The sequence below is a fragment of the Puma concolor genome, chromosome B4, assembly GCF_028749965.1.
Source record: "Puma concolor isolate L17-30 chromosome B4, mPumCon1.1.hap2, whole genome shotgun sequence".
NCBI classification, from domain to species: Eukaryota; Metazoa; Chordata; class Mammalia; order Carnivora; family Felidae; genus Puma; species Puma concolor.
The window spans coordinates 135,283,227-135,298,163 of record NC_141673.1 but is presented as its reverse complement, the minus strand read 5'-3'; the positions used below and the strand labels follow the sequence as shown (position 1 = coordinate 135,298,163).

At 39.9% G+C, this 14,937-nt stretch overlaps 1 pseudogene; it reads right to left on the bottom strand.

Annotated features, from left to right (window-relative positions):
- Positions 1 to 340: 340 nt before the first annotated feature.
- Positions 341 to 457, bottom strand: LOC112868067 (U4 spliceosomal RNA; annotated as a pseudogene).
- Between the last annotated feature and the right edge of the window lie 14,480 nt (positions 458 to 14,937).

Sequence of the window (14,937 nt, the reverse complement as noted above, 5' to 3'; positions counted from 1 at the left end):
TAAGAAGATAATTAGAAGGATAGCCATAGACCATATTAAAGGTAGCCAGATAGCAATGCTAATTAAAAATGTATACAATCTAGGAATACAAATGCACAAAATAAGAACACTAAAACAAATGCAACAAGTTAAGAAAATCTAGAATTAGTCAAGATGACATAATTTAAGCGTCCTGTGTGATATCAATTTGAATCTTCTTGTGGGTAGGTTACTTACACTGGTGACCTTTATTATTTGAAGAAAAATTTCTTAACCTTCTGAGATGATTATTCTTTCTGTATTAGTTGACTTTTATAATTTTTTTTAGCGGGTGCCCATTTCTGTGCTATAACTATGTAGAACGTTGGAAAGCATTTTTCAAGTCGTCATGGCAGGGTATTGGGAAAAGTTTTTAATTAGCAAGTAATCGCTTCTCGGATAAACCTCATTGGCTACGACACTGCCACTGCGCAAAGCTTGGAAAGCATTTTTGCAATAAGTAATACCAGCATATGCTTGGACCTGAAAACTAGGTTGTACTGTTTGAAGTTCTCAAATGATGAAAAGCACTGTCACTGTCATTGTGTCTCTTAAAGGACAGTAAAGGACAGTGCTACTCTTTTGAAAACCAATCATGGAAAAGCAAACATGCTTGGGGCACTTTAGTAATTAAAATCCCTTGGGAAAGGGTCCAAAAAGGATGGAACACACTGAAATCTGCTTCATAGTGAATCCAGGTGTCCTTCAGAGCCCTTTTTTAATCTTCAAGAGGTAGACGTTGTAGGAAATATGTACAACTATTGAGGGTTTAGGGATGGGCTCACCGTAGAGTAGAGGAATTGACGAGTCCTTTTCGACAATTACAAAACGTTATCACAGAAACAGAGATTTGGGAGGTTTTAAGTCAGGGGACATTCAATTCTCTAAGGTTACTAGAAGCCTTAAGCTATGGTCCTCTGTGCGTAGAAGGTAATAAAGATGTCCTGTTTTGTCTTGTTTGTGTAATCTTACATTTATGTATGCCTCTATATTGAAAGTTTCACACCCAGTCCTATTTATTGATAAGCTGATACATTTCTAGTCTTCTCTTTAATTCCATCTTATGATAAAATAATTTATACCCTGATTTCATGCCATGATGAAGTCATCTGCATGACTCTTCTCTTAAACATCATTATGCCAAGCTGCAAAGAGTTTAGAGAAAGGATGACTGGAAAAGAGTGTTCCTTGAAAAACATTACTTTCATATTGTTAATGATATTTTTGATCCCTGCAATAAACCTTTTGAAAGTATTCACATCTAGCCACCAACCCCCTTCATTTCAGGAACCGACTGGATTATGATAAATCCTTCATGTTTTTTTTTGTGTGTGTTGACAGCATGCACACAAGAAATTATTTTTCAACATATTAAGTATTTTCATAATAAGGTGTACCAAAAGTATAATTCCTAGTAATCCTGAGATACTTTGTCAGGCACTGCTTTCTACAGAAGATAATATCATTTACTTTAAAACTTTTTAAAGATTTCTCCAAGGTAGGTTAAAAGAAAATACTGCTCTCATATAGTTTAAAGACCCAACAGTGAATAGAAATATACAATTTGGGGTTAAAATATGATGCAATGGTGTTCTTCCCTTAATTTTTGAATTACAATCCAATTTGAGCTGCTGAGAAAACCCAGATACCCAGAGAGAAAAAACAGACTAATAACACCAGCTTTTCCAATTGCCGATCTCCATCCCTTCTCCCCGTGTTTACCCAAAGATTCAAGACCATTGTGAAAGTAATCTAATGTATATATTCCAATACTGCGATGCCCACTTCTGGGGCTGAGGAAAACACAAGCACGTGTCGCCCTGTAATCTGTGAAAAGACAGCGCTCCTTGGTTTTAGACATTGTGAAGACAGATAACAAAAAAGTTTGCTAAATCGCTCAGGTAAAGATGTTGCAGTTCCTTCAAATGCATAGGATTAAAAGGAGAACTTTCTGAAAGTGAAATTAAAAAAAAAAAAAAAAGGAGGTAGAAGAAACCGTGTTTCAAACTGAGGATAGTTCTTCCCTCCGTAACATTTACAAATTCCTCTTCGCTGCCCTTTTGGATTAAGTAAAGCTGGTTCCCATAGAAACCGACTGTCTCTGATTTCACAGTCTGTAACACACAAATACCTCAACTTCCGGGAAACAAGGGTGATAGCTCCTCAGAGCTCAAGGACAAGCAGGAGGCTATAGGAGCACACCTGCCTGGACAGGGGAAAACCACTGAGCTCTAATGTTAAACAAACGGTGCTTGAGAAGACTCACTTTGCATCGGAGAAACAACGTGAGCACTTATCAAACGACTTTCCATAGCCCATCAAGTTATCACAGGCAAGGATGAGAACCTGTGATCCATAGAACTTTTTAAGAACTAAAATTCTTCAATCTGCATGCCACCTTCTTGATTGAGGAGGTACTATGCCAGTGTTTATTGAGTTCCGGAGTCAGCTCCCTTGGACCCAAACCCTGGATCTGCCACTCCGTACCTGTGTGATCATCTGCAAGGTGCCAACGCTTTCTAGGTTTCTGTTTTATTATTTGCATAATGGGATGAGGGGAATATGCTCCTTGTAAATTTGTTGAGAGGATCAAATGAGTTCATTCATGTCAGATGATTACGAACACGGCCAAATCACATTACGGACTCCACACATTTAACCTATTAAGAATTTGTCCCAAATCTATTTAAATCATAAAATACTACATATTCTTAATTTTTTTTTTTTAACATTTATTTATTATTGAGAGACAGAGCATGAGCAGGGGAGGGGCTGAGAGAGGAGGAGACACAGAATCTGAAGCAGGCTCCAGGCTCTGGGCTGTTACAGTCGAACTCACAAACCGCGAGATCATGACCTGAGCCGAAGTCAGACGCTTACCCGACTGACCCAGGCGCCCCAAAATAGTACATACCCTTAGGCTAATTTTGGAAAGTAGAAGAAAACAAACTGCCTTGCCTTTAATGACATTAATAATATTAAAAATGATCCATATATTTGAAATATTTTCTGTCTTTTCATGTCGCATATTTGTTTTTATACATATGTGGGTATACTTTAACGACATAATTTGGTTTCTTGCTTTTTTTGACTCTATAACATATAAGGATTCGCTGTTATAAATATCCATAGTTCATAATATTCCATCAAATTGGTAAGGCGCCCCTTACCATTTTATGTTGATACACTTTATCACTTTGATATTTATAAGCATAAGTTAGCTATTCCCTTTTTAAATTGCAGGTGATTCCAAAACAAAATTATATAAGGTCACAAACAAAATTTCAAATAAAAAACAATACCATTATTGGAATTTTACTACAGAGTTTTATTAACATGCATTCATTTGTGAAGAAAAATGTATTAATTATATGGAGTATCGCCATCCGGAAACAACAGATGTAGTAGCCTTTATTAAAAGTTGTTCTCATTCCTCCCATAAAGATTTGGGTACTTTTATCCACTTCATTTTTTTATAAGTGAAAAAAATTAATAAATGTAATACAGGGAGGAGTTTGATTATGTTTATCTTGTAACCGATCTTTTAAATTTTATGCATGGTTTTAGGGCGCCAGGGTGGCTCAGTTGGTTAAGCCTCTGACTCTTGATTTCAGCTCAGGTCATGATCTCACATTTCGTGAGATGGATCCCTGGGTCCAGCTCTGACAGTGCAGAGCCTGCTTGGGATTCTCTCTCCCCCTTACTCTGACCCTCCTCCCTGCACATGCTCTCTCTTTCTCTCTCAAAATAAATAAATAAAATTAAAAAAAAAAATAAAGGGGTGCCTGGTGGCTCAGTTGGTTGGGCGTCCAAATTCAGCTCAGGTCATGATGGCATGGTTCATGGGTTCAAGCCCCACATTAGGCTCCGTGCTGACAGCTCAGAGCCTGGAGCCAGCTTCAGATTCTGTGTCTCCCTCTCTCTCTGCCCCTCCCTTGCTCGTGCTCTCTCTCTCTCTCTCTCTCAAAAATAAATAAACATTCTAAAAGATTAAAAATAAAATAAATTTATGTATGGTTATTTTGGGTCTAAGGAACTGTGATGCTTTTACACCTCTGTCTTGTTTTCAGACACTAGCCTCCCCAGGTAATTTTGTGTGGTTTTATTTTCATATGTCATATTTTTCACTTTCAAATTCATATTTTCATCATTCTTTAAGACAAATTTCATTCCTTTTTAAAAATATGTATTTTTAAGGTGATGTCAGTCGCTTTTCCCAGCTGTCTGTAGATGTCTCTATTCAACAAGAAGGAGTCTTTTCTCTTAACTTTTCTGGGGCAGCGCTGGGCAGTTTGGTCTCACATCCATGACTCAACCTTTCCTCAGCTCTTCTGTGTAGACCCCTCTCAGGCTGGATTCTCACGCTTCTACTGACTTCCAACTGGGAGTATCTGGTGGGATACTGGCGCTGGGGTCGACAGAGAATGCTGGGCTTATAGGTCTCTTCATCTCTGCTTCCAGTGACGATGTGACTGTGGCGATGTTTCATCTGTGACTCTAGCTTTGGCCTGCCAGTTCTGCCATGGCTCCAGTTCCCCAGGGGAGCCATGGACTTCCCAGGCTCCACTAACATAACCTTCTTCTATCCTTCCAGCCTGGAGGCAAGTCATTACTCACTTTGATAAGCAATGGGCTGCCTCACTTTTCCTGTTCGTTCTTAGCTTGCCCACCACCCACTCCCCCACAGCCTATGCTTGTCGCTATTTTAAACTCCCAAGTGGATTCTGTTTCCTGATTAGTCCATGACTGATCTGTTACTCCTCTCCCAATCTGCATTTGTGTTTTCTCTTAAATTGTTGCAGAAAATAATGTTTCCTTACAAACTTCTACCTAAAAACAGGAGATTTCTTATAATGACCTAAAAGGACTTCTACAACAGCCCTCCAGTGAGCAATAAGTGAGGACACTTGTGGGGGACCTTGGTGGGAGGGTTCCAGTGGGACTTTTTCTTGCAACATCAGCATCTTCCTCCAAGAGCACCGCCATAGTGAGATGATATAAGAATGTACAGAGCTTGATCTCAGGTAGTTTGATAGAACAATTTTACATTTTTACAGAACCGAAAGGTTGTCACTTAAAAATAGGAGTGACCATGTATTCACTGGTAAATTCAGTTTTGCCAATGCCAATGCCATACTGACTGTCTTCACAAGAGACTATAAAATGGAAGGCACCATTCACTGGAGCATTTCTTTAACACTGCTCGGAACTGAAGACCTAGTATACTAACTTTGTTGTAAAACCAATGTATTAAAAGTAAGTGTGCAAAGGATATGCCATTGCACATATTCAGAAGGAGAGTTGCTTCTGGGCATATGAATCGTTCCGCTGGCAAGATGCCATCTTACAAAGCAGACTATCAACTCCATAAGAGCAGAGACATGCCTATGATATTGGCTGCTCCTAGAATATTGCCTTCCACATGACAGATACTCAACAAGTATTTGTTGTATAAAAGCGGATGAATAAATGAGTTGGTTTGAAAAACCAACTACGAAAATTACCTCATGACTTGGTGCTGGGGGAGCTATCTGGTTCATGATCTGGATACTGTCTTTCTTCACCTTCTCATATTTATAAGGAGTGTTCAACTTAGATGAATGGTAACTCGACTTTTGGGGGTGATCACTTTGTAATGTACACACATGTCAAAGTAAAATGTTGCACACCTCCAACTTATGTAATAAAATAATGAAGAATAACAAATAAATAAAAGGAGTGATCAACTTAGGGCTACACTGTGACTCTCTCTGCACCCCACACACCCATGGTAATATAATCACAAACTGTGTATTTCCAAAGGAAGTTTCAGAGAGGATGCCATTCTGTAAGTGAAACACACCCACAGCAAAACAAAACAAACTAACAACAACAAAAGCATTAATCTCCTCCCCGCACAGCGGGGTCTTATTTAATGGCTGGCCCAAAACAAAGCATCGGTTGAATGGACGAAGACTGCAGATTCCCTGAGAGTGAGGGGAAAAAAGCTAGTTGGCAGGTTTTCTGCCTTTCTGTCTCTTTTGAACTTACCTCATTCCTTTCCCACTTTCTTAAGAAACTTCAGGGCCAGTTGAAGAATTAACTCCTAATAAACTGAATGACTAGTTTTCAACAAGTGTGTACCACCTTTCTGATGACTAAAGACTCAAAGTTTTATAAAAATACATTAGAGCCATTCCATGGTGATTTGGGTACGCCAAAGCTTGGGTGGATCTAAAACAACCCAGTTACTGACATCTTGGTTCTTTGTTTTGTGTGTTGGAGAGAGAGAGCATGAGTAGGGAAGAGGGTCAGAGGCAGAAGGATAGAACCTGAGGCAGGCTTCACGCCCGACACAGGGCTCAGTCCCATGACCTTGGGATCATGACCTGAGCTGAAATCAAGAGTTGGACGCTTCATGGACTGAGCCACCCAGGTGCCCCATTTATTTGTTTGTTATTTTTGTTTTTTAACAGCATAGTCTTTGGGATTGGGACTTTTACACTGGAATATTGCCTTGGAAATTCAGCAGAAGATAGGCTGGTACCGCAATGCACAACTGAGGTCACCGTAATCGCCCTCTTGGTTCGCCCGTCACCGGCCCCTTTTCCGGTCTCTTTGGTGATCAGTTGAGACCTACTGTTGCCTTACCAGGGCCTAACCAGGCAACAGAAAAGGACAGCGAATGGGGCCCATTGTAATATTTACCTATCAATCCAGGATACTGTGAGTTTCCTCATCCATAAAACAGAGTTAATTAAACCTGTGCCCTTCCTAATCATAGGGGTGCATTTTGAATGCACAGAATCGTGTTTTAAAAACACACTGGGCTTCATAAAGAAAGGGCCTGCATACACACAAGCCATTATCATTGTTAGTGGGTTGACTTACTACTGAAACCACCCCTGCATCGCCTGCTTTCTTTGCGCAGTGCTGGCTCTCACACTGTGCTCCGCACTGCTGACTTTTGGCCTTGCAGAGGTGGAGGATGCCACACAGTGCTGCAGGCACGCTCACGGAAAAACGAGAAAGAGCGGTTTTTACACTGGATGTGTTTCGGCTGTCCAATCCAAAATAAATTATGCTCTTGTGCGTTCTCTCTTCGCTTCTGACCCAGGCTGCTTTCACTCTCTACACCAACGAGCTATTTTTGAAAAGACATTTGTTTCACGGTCCCGAGAATCCTGTCCGACCCTTTGTGGTCTATTTTTCTCCTTTAAAAAGGCTTTGTTGCCACTTTTTAGATGCTTGGTTTAATATCATCGGAATGTATCGGAATGGAGATGAATATGGACTCACTTTTGTGAATTAGTAAAAGCGGGGTAATTAATAATAATGCTTCCACGAAAATATACATTGTGCAGATGAAGGCTGTTTTGGCATCCCCAAAACTGGCTAGCAAATTTCTTCCATAAATTGAATTCATTATCAAAAACACTTAGTGTACCAGCCTTTAACACTCTCATTAATTTTTTTTTGAACAACTTTAATTAAAATCTTCTGAATTCTTAGTGTGTTTCTCTTTCAATTTATGGAGAAAATACTTTAGACTAAACCCGCAGGATTACAAACCTATAACAACCACTTTTAATCACAGGACTTGAGATCTCTGTCACAGTTAAAGTCATCTCTCATCATCTTTAATACAATGTTTTGAACTGACAAAAAATGGAAATGGTTCCAATCAGCAAAATAATATTTCACAGGAACTATGACTTATTCTTCTTCCCAATAGCGTTAATCAGATTTCATTTATTTTTATAGCACGCCAGGCATTAGCATTACCCTCAAGACACAGCCCCCTTTCTATTTGTCCTTGGATAAGTTATCTGCTGCATTAGGATAACTTTCTTCCTCAAGATAAATGTTCCCTGATAAAACAATATTATTAACCTGTAGCAATTGCGAGGTGAAATAAATGTAGTTGTCAAGTCAAATTTGAAGTGGGGGAAGAAATGTGACAGATTTAAAAACTGCAGTATTGTTCTCTGCTTCTTTTGAGTTCATTTATCTTCCCAGCTATCGTGTACGGCTGAATGGTAGAGAAGGGGTCTGCAAGTAAGAGGCAGTGAGAAAAGATGGATTAGCAGCACGCACGCGTGGATTCTGATGCTTCGAGGGTACCGATAATATTGCACCTTGAGTAATCCTGGCCACCTCACCTCGACTCAGTTTAATGCAAAGGGCCAATGGCTTCTTTCTCAACAAAAGGAGGTAAAAGTGTTTCAATGTGGTTCTCATGCTCCTTCCCATATTGGATAATACTCTACGACCAGCCCTTCCTGAGCAGCCAGCAGAGGTAATCTCTAAATGCCTTTAAGGGAGGGGGACCCCTATCTTGCTTCCTGGCAATCCACCCATCCCGGTGCCCATCCCACCCCAGCACTGCGCGACTGCTGAGAGCCAATTATGTGTTGCTTGCTGTGCTAACTCGCCAGATTCTCCCAAGAAACACTGAGACAGGTCTTGATGTCACCTGCATTTTGCAAATGAAGAAACTGACGTGCAGGGAGATAAAATAGCTTGCCCATGGTCACAGAGCTGACAAGCAGGGTTCAAACTTGAGACTGTCTAATTCTAATCAGGACTGATTCTTTAACTATATTAGCCTCGGTGCCACCAGCTGGTCTGTGTGTCTGTCTTCACGAGGCTGTTTTTTTTTTTCACCTTCATCCTAGAAAGGCGAGATGGCAAAGGCACAGAACAGCACCCAGTGTCCACTTCTGGCGAAGCTGGACTCTTTATGGAAGGAGGCAGCTTTAACATGAAATACGTGCAAACTCCTGGGGGTGGTGATGCATGGGCAGGACCTAAACCATGATGCAGGGACACTCTCTGGGCTTAGGGAGTACATTCTGTTATTCAGAGCATACCAGAGGAATCGAAAACGGCGTGGTGTCAGCAGCAATGCCCTACTTATGTAAGTATTCTTACTTTGCTTGATTAAGGAGGCAATGATTTCAAGGAAGAAAATGGGTGGAGCCGAAAAAGAACAAAAAGGGAGAAAAAGCCAAGTTCATGCATGTGTCAGCAATATAGCATTGTAATCTACTCACACATTGCATAACCTGAAAACAAGTCGGTATTTTATTCATGGGATGCAGCATGGATTATGTGAAGTAGAATAACAGTGTTACTGGGACCACTAGACCTAACAGCGCTTTTTTGGACGCTTCAGTATTAACAAACGAAATATAAATAATTCCAGAGGTCACAAAAATATTCCCGTGTACCACTACATAACATTTCTCCAGAAATAGAGACACCACTCAAAGACAAACCACAACACTATCTACACAGAAAAAAAAAAAAAAATGTTTATGTGACCTAGGATAGAGATTGCACATTGTTGTCAATGCGTTGTAGAAAATAATAATACTACTACTTCTGACCTTGCTTCTGGTGCTCATTCATTAGATACTTCAGAGTTCCAATGTGTCAACATTCTACTGTATGATCCACCTAAAGAACACTGACCAAGAAGGAATTTGGGTCAGTGTCATTGGACTCATCTTGCAGAACTTGATGGTTACACGTTTCTCTCTTCGAAACCCTCTCCGGGATCCCTTTTTCCCTTTGGAAGACAGAAGTCCTGGGCTGGAAACATTAACATTGAGAGTAGTGGTACCTAAAAGTGGAGGTCTCGGTCTCAGTTCTGAAACTGTACGCACAGTTCCAATAATGCATTGTATCTTATTATTGTATATTCACATCTGACATGATCAGATCTATATCTCCATTTTATCTCCAGTCGGTATGTATACTTCCAGGTGGAGGGTTCCAGGAGATGCTTCCAGCTCTCACAGTATACTATTTGATTAATTTTCTTTTCTTTTCCTGGAGAATCCCGAATATAAATACTTTCGGCGTGATAGAAAGTACAATTCACGTCGACATTAGTGCGCACTGTAAAATGAAGGAAATGCTGCATTCGGCTCTGGGTCTTCACATCTGTGATCCAGCATTTCATATCATGATTCTGTCTTACTTAACACTGTTTTCTGGTTTCCTTTCCTTTCATTTAACACCTTTGCTCAATTTAATTCCTTTGCATATTCTTCACCTCCAAAGAGAAAAATTATCTGACCAGAAAAATCCCAACGAATCCTGGTGTTCAAAAGTCCACTTCCATCTTGGTGCTGTGGCTTGGAATATGCACAAAGTGGTCGGGGATCCATGTGGCAAGGATCTGAATTCTCAGAGCCTTGGGTGACCATTACTAAAATAAGTGTGTGACCTGTCTCAGGGATTTCGGAAACCCCCTATACAGGGAACTCAAGCTCTTAAATGCACAGAAGGACATTGACGCCAAGCATCAACCTAGGGGTAGGTAATTCATTTGGAGAATTAATGGATTCTCTTGCAAGTCAGAGTTGAGCCTTCTCGTGGACCTACAGGGTAGGCACACAGAAACTGCAAGCCTCTTCTAAATTACAAATGAGAGGTGCAGCTATGGCTGAGAGTCTGAGTAGGTAGGTCCTGCATGACTTGGGGGAAAGGTAACTATTTCCTTTGGAACAGAAGTTGAGAGAATCACCACAGCTCTGCAAAAAACAGCTGGAGACACTCCAGCAAGAGCCTTGCTTGACTCCTAATGAGAGGAGGAGTCACCGTAATTGCTTTCTACTTCCTGTCCTCTGACATCTCCCTCTGCTTCCTGTGCCTCTTAACATTGTCATTAACAGGTACACCCTTCCTGTACCTTAATTCTGTCCGCTCTTGTGACGATCATACTGGCCCCTTACGCATTCCATAGGAGCACTTTATTCACTTCAGACTGTCCGATTTCAAAACACTATGAGTTTTATTAGATAGCATTACCTATTTAAATTTTAAATATTATTAAATATTAGCTCGGCACTTTCCTACACTGACAACGTGTTTTCTAAGCGGGGAGCCAAGTAAGAGTATAGTTTCCTCCTGTGTAGTGTGATCCAGACTGAAAAATGGGTGGGACCTGAGAGTCACAACAGCACTTACACAAAAAGCGCGTTAAAAGTTTCAAACATCTGCGCAGGGACTCAGTGTCCCCAGTATTCCCGTAACTTTCCACATTGTATCTCACCTTACCCATAAAACATGTTGTATTTACTTGCTTCCTGTGTTCATCTCATGTTTGTGGAGATTTCTATTCTTTGCAAAAATTTTTCCAGTGAACTCAGGATAAGGGTGAGTGGTTTTGCTATTACTTTTTAAACTTCATATAAACACTCCGTAGTTTTCATGACATAACATTGGAACGTTTTTGTAATTTTGTACACTCTATGAAATGGCAGCATTTTTGTCTTAGTCCCTTATATTTTGTCTGGTCCACAGTAAGTGCCTAATCATGCCTAAGAGTCACCTCCTAAAATATTTGTGCAACAGCAGATTTTTAAACCATCCTGTCAGCAGATGCCACAAAGGACAAGGGGATGTATCTCCCACACACCGTCCTTTCTGTGCGTGTGTGTGTGCGTGCATGCATGTGTGTGTGTGTGTGTGTGTGTGTGTGTGTGTTTGGACCAGAATGACCTGACTCAGGAAAGAACGGCATGTCTCACAACTGCTGGGTTTTCACTTCATTCAGTCTCCCTTTGCTTCCTATACATTTGTGAGGAAATTTGCTTCTATCTATAGACTGTCGCTTTCAACACATCAAGCTCTAACGGAACTCTCATCATTCTAGCGGGTTTGGAATTGAACTGAAAATTATTACAACGTATGTTTCCCCACCTTATTTTGAAAACAGAACCGCATTAAGATGTCAACTGGGGACAAAATGCTGTAACATTATTACTCCTAAGTTATGTGATTTTATGTTCTTTTGAGCTAAGTGCTAGTGTGTGTGTGTGTGTACGTGTATCACTTCATTCAAATATATTCATATTTATATATACATAAGAACACCAAAATTTAGAGAGCTATATTTCAGATGAAAAAATTACGATAATGACAGATACACCAAATGATGAAAATAAACTGGCTTAAACTTATGGCTCTTGGCTCAGAGAAACAGGTAGTATGAAAAATAAAAGTGGTTATAAGAAATTGCAAATCAACTAAAAGAATTATCTACTAGAGCTTTTGCTTTCGTTCAGTTTGCTTTAATTAATGACTACTTGGCACAAACTCTTCTTTAGGCAAATTTTCTCTGATATGCTCCTGAAATAACTTTGAATCTGGTCCAACACTCTACTAAAAATAAACCAAAGTAAGAAGGAGTATGTAGGATCTAAGTTCTCAAATGGATTTTGCCCTCTTGAAAATAAGAAGCCCATAAACTCGTTTGGAATACACTTGATACATCTAGGAATGGTTTACTTTTAAGTTAATCCTTGGAATTGGATAGCTCAGCCAACATTCAATTTTTTATTTCCAAATTAATAGGAGGCTGAATTGGTTGACTTGGTGACTGGTGATTTATACCTCTTGGATTTGTTTTTTAAGTATGGTACAAATTGATACTTCTTTCTTTGCTTGTCCTTACTCTCCTTCATTGTACCTTCAATTAATTTTAGAGTTTGCTCACAAATACAGAATATGTCATATATCCATATATACCTTGATCCATTATATTAATAGATAATCCACTTTACCACTGCCCTCAATGCATTCTCTCATTTTAGCAGGTGAAAGGATGGTTTAGTTCGTCACAGAGGAGCAAACTTTGGAACGATTCTCCCTTTTATATGTAAGAGGATTGTGCAGGAGTTTAAGGAATCGTATAAGTGATATCAGGACAGTGCAGCCAACTTTTGCCCCAGTAAAGGGGATCTTTCAGAGGATTCCCTATTCCTGTCGCTCTTCCCGGTTGTGGTATCCTGGTGGTGCTGAGGATGTACAGCAGCTTGCGAACAGTTTGTTTTCAGCCAAACAACGAAAGAGATGAGCTATGAGGAAAGGGGAATAAAGTGAGTACGTCTCTCGGCCTATCAGGGCAAATTTATATACTCTCTTCCCTGTTTTTTTTTCCTAATATATTTTTATTGCATAATTTTTGAAAATGCAGAAAAATTTTCCCACCCAGAGGTAGTCACTCAAGGGTAGAAACCCTATCTTTCTGCCGAACATTCTGTAGGAACTTCATTATGTGCTGTTGGCAATCTTGTGTTTCTCCCACTTCTGCTATAAACCCGGGAAAAGACCGCCTTCTGGTGGCTTTCGGCTTTGCTCCCTCAATGACATGTCAGCTGCTTGTGAACTGGGCTTCTGGGTTTAATTGGACAGACATTACGTACTAATCTGCTGGCTTTCAAATTAACCACATTCATGAGTCACAGTAAACATTTTGGTTACTTAACTAAGTAAATGAGCTAAATGAATGAGCTTCTATAACCAGAGTGTTTCTCGGCTTTTATTTTCTCTTCTCCTCTCTCTCTCATTCCCTTTTGCTGTTTGACCAATGGCAGGAGAGTGCCATATGATATACACAGGATTTAATTACTCTGGGCTATTTTTCAGAGTATTTGAGTAAGAATTTCAATGTATACTCGCCGAGTAGTTTATCTAAAGCAACCAATCTCTCTGATACAAAAAACTATGCAGAAAGTCTTCTGAGATTAGCTTTTCTCACAACCACCACTATCATGAGTGTTATTAAGCATGGGCTTTTTATGAGAAGTCAGAATCTAAGGGCTTTTTCTTTAGGTCACATCACCACAAAAAACAGACTTTAGTGTGGTATTTCCCTTTTGTAGTTCTCATTATAACCTTGACTTCCTCTCATTAACCTTATAGGATAACAAAATGTACAATTGTCAAAAACAAATGAAATAAGCTGTTTTGAACTTCAGATAAGATTGAACTGGGTCACTAATTCTGAATCAAACGAAGTCTAGTGTTGTTCCATTTAAACAGAAGCCTGTTTGAGTTCGTTGTTCCTGAGAATCCTTCCTAAATCCCCGATCCCACATCCATCATTTCTCCACAGCCATATATTACCAAAGTTCAGACTTGCATGATGAATGGGTGGTTGGCAGACCTTGACAAAGCAATGGTGGTTTTTTTTTTGTTTTGTTTCGTTTTATCTTGTGTTTTTCCCTTACCAACAAAAAGGCAGAGAGTGCCCGCTTTGGAAACAACTAGGGCTTTTAGAGACCATACTACATGTCCTGGAGGATGTGGAATGAAAAAAAAAACACAACATAAAGATAGGGTTGGAGAGAGCCTAATCTCCCCCTTTACACTCACAATTTCTGGATGAGGCCACCCTTTCATTCTATTGAGGATTACGTATGTGAACTTACTCCCGATATTATTAACTATATCCTGAAGATGTATTTCAGTACTACTGCTTGTAAACACATGTGCTTTGACATTGGGGAATTAGGAATATTTCAGCTGAAATAGGTAAGTGAGCTGGTTTTGATTTTCTGTGTATGGTGGATGCAATTGTCTATTTCACCTGGTTAAAGGTTTCTCTTGAGAATAAAACAGTATTGGTGCAGTGACACTCTCAGGTGCCATTTTGCAAGAGACCCTTGTCTGTAGTGAAATGCAAAGTGACTCAATTTGACAGGGCATATGCCCTGTCAGATCACATGACAGCAAAGCCAGCATAACAATTTCCCCAGAAAAAGTGCTCTTTATTAATGCCACCAGGCAGTAGACAAGCTGTCACCAACAGAGTCATTAGAATGCCCCAGACAGAGTATCCTGATAACTCTGTTTTATTCCACTGGAGTCACTGTGCCACTTCATGATTGAGTGTCTCCCTCGAGTTTAGAAAAGAACTTAGTTCATATTACCACTGTAAACTCAATACCTGGACATATCACCTCACACCAACAGTAGAAAATGCAAATGACAACTCTTTGCACTTTATACAGAATGTCCCGGGAAAGACTGTCAAAGTGGTTTATAAACTAGCACTATCTATTCTGAGGTAAACAAAGGCACCAGAGTATCTAGATAATGGGGTCTTTTACTCAACAGGCCAATTTACAGGAAGAGGTGGGC